General features: G+C 43.3%; 1 long non-coding RNA gene across 1 annotated transcript in view; it reads left to right on the top strand.

Moving 5' to 3' along the window:
- LOC112549423 overlaps positions 1-2,720 on the top strand; it is a 9,249-nt gene that overhangs the window by 3,187 nt on the left and 3,342 nt on the right. The window contains exon 2 of the long non-coding RNA XR_003092828.1: positions 503-576. This is a non-coding gene — a long non-coding RNA (uncharacterized LOC112549423). The remainder of the gene's footprint in view (positions 1-502; positions 577-2,720) is intronic.

Below are 2,720 nucleotides of genomic sequence, written 5' to 3'. Positions count from 1 at the left end.
CTGATTTTCTCTAACTTAAGAACATACAGGAGTGAAAGCTTTTCAGCATACATGTTTAGCATGTTTGCTCCTTAGGAAAGAACTTGTTTCTTTCTTTATACTGCATAGCTCCAAACACATAAACAGCACCTTAATAATAGACACAAAATGTGAAATTGATGCTAAGCTAAGCATTATTTAGCCTGTCAAATTACTCAACCGCCACCCCTGCCTTACATCAAGACATGCAATGCATCCTTGGCTTGTGAGGAGGAGTAAGATTTTTCTTCTAGTTAAAAGAATCAAATGCTCATTGTCACATAGTAGGCCAAGCACTATTCCCTACATGCTTCAGTACCAATAAAGGAATAAACTAACATCCATTTTATCATTATGCTCAGAAATTAGGGATCTGTGGCATGTCCTCCCTCCTACAGCACTGCCACTTCACACTCTCCTTCCTTCTCCCTCCCGCTCTTGTCTTTTATATTCTAATTTCTCTCTCCTTTCTGCACTTTTTCAGATGCTGTGAAAAGATGTAAGCTTTGTGGTGGCCAGGTGATTGCTGGGGCCCTTGCCGGGAACCCAGAACGTTAGGTGGGTACTTTGACGCGTGGAGTGGAAGTAGGCACGGATGCGTATTGGTTGCAACAAGGTTGTTTACTTACGCTACTGATGTGTGCAGCGTAGGAAGAACTGGCTTAATTGCAGTTACAAACGAGTTACAAACGTAGTGAGAGAAACATCGCAAGAGCCCTTGAAGCGAGATGAGACGTTCCATAAACGAATTACCGAGCGCACAGGAAAGGGGGTACGTCGGGGAGGTCGGTGATGGGGCGTCGTTAGTGGGTGATCAGTCCGCCAAGTTTACTCCGAGGTGTAAACGGAGTTCTCCAACGTGGGCGGAAACTGCACGGACTTTTATACGTTTAGAGTAGCCAATGACGGGCTGCTAAATAGAGCGCGGAATGGCTGACATCACAGCGCGCTTCCATGACCAAATTTGGGAGTGGAGGTCGGTCCATACGGTCTATTGTGACATGGGCACTTGCTCGACTTGGTTATGACAAGCTTCAGCTCATGAAAGCTTGTGCTATATAGCTACTTTGATTAGTCTGTAAGGTGCAAATCTACCCTTCCTTCCACTTTTTGCTTTCCTCACTCTATATGACACATCAGTGAGTTTCCTGTTGGTGCTTTATAATTTCCCTGTCCTCCAAAAATTCTAAAATCATGAGCTGGGGTCCCAAGAATCATTACATCTCTTTTTTTATTTAAGACTCCAGTGTTCTTTACATTGGTCTTGTGCTGCTATAGCATCTAGTGATCACAGTTTCAAACCTTCCCTTGCAACCCAGAAGGCTAGAAACTTTCTTTGAAATAAAAGCTAAGGTTCTGAAGTAATGGCAGGAAACCAAAAGTCGGGAGTTTAAAAAGGCTCAGCATACATTGTGAGAATTGCCATTATACTGAAATATCTTGTAGTACTCATCATCCCTTTTGATATTAGCCAACTGGCTTACACAATTACTTCATGATTCAGAGGTGACAGACAGGGAAATCCCCATGTGCAGTTTGTTACCTTTGTGATGTGTTTGCTAACTCTTAGAGGAAAATCCTGTAAAAAGCAACCTGATTAGTGTTATGCAGTGAAATTCTATAGTAATCAATTAAGTTTTTTAGAGAAAAATCTGGCCCAACTTTGAAGGAAGAAGAGTTTCTTAAAACCTTTTGTTAAGTAAAAGAATCTAACTAGAATTTAAGGAAAACCGTCAGAAAAGGAGTCAAGTTGAGCTTGTAGCTGCCTGTCACAGAAGCACTATGTCAATACTGTTTGCGATCAGTGCATTAATGTTGCCAGAAAATATTTCTACTGCTCTAACTCTTTCTGCATCTATGGAAGAAGATAGCTTAGTAGTTAGACTTTAACCAGTATGGTTGCAAGTTGCCACCTTTGGTTTCAGCCTCACTGGTATGTCTGCACCCAACGAATATGCAAATAGCAGATAAATGAAACCTTCAAGAGTTGGTGGTTATTAAGAGGGCAGTGGAAATCCCCGGGCATGGTAAATCTTCACATATCATGAACTTAGGAACTTTCTGTAGATTTTATGCCTGAAGATCAGAACTTGCTTAAATTTTAGGGTGTGTAAAAAAAGTGCTCCATGCACATTTTACAGTGCTGTCATTTAGAACATTTTTATAGAGCTACACAGTTACAGCACTCTCAAATCCTAGTGGACTCCAAGATGAACATGAGTCGGCAGTGTGACGAAGCCATCAAAAAAGCCAATGGCACTTTATCGTGCATCAGCAGATGCATGACGAATAGGTCCAAGGAGGTGATACTTCCCCTCTATCGGGCGCTGGTCAGACCGCAGTTGGAGTACTGCGTGCAATTCTGGGCGCCGCACTTCAAGAGGGATGCGGATAACCTGGAGAGGGTCCAGAGAAGGGCCACTTGTATGGTTAAGGGCCTACAGACCAAGCCTTACGAGGAAAGACTAGAGAAGCTGGATCTATTCAGCCTCCGCAAGAGAAGGTTGAGAGGCGACCTCGTGGCTGCCTATAAGTTCATCACGGGGGCACAGAAGGGAATTGGTGAGTATTTATTCACCAAGGCGCCCCTGGGGGTTACAAGAAATAATGGCCACAAGCTAGCAGAGAGCAGATTTAGATTGGACATTAGGAAGAACTTCTTCACAGTTAGAGTGGCCAAGGTCTGGAACGGGCTCCCAAAG

This window comes from Alligator sinensis, unplaced genomic scaffold (genome assembly GCF_000455745.1).
Source record: "Alligator sinensis unplaced genomic scaffold, ASM45574v1 scaffold198_1, whole genome shotgun sequence".
Classification (NCBI taxonomy): Eukaryota; Metazoa; Chordata; order Crocodylia; family Alligatoridae; genus Alligator; species Alligator sinensis.
The sequence above is the reverse complement of the archived record's forward strand: the minus strand, read 5'-3'. Positions and strand labels throughout refer to the sequence as shown.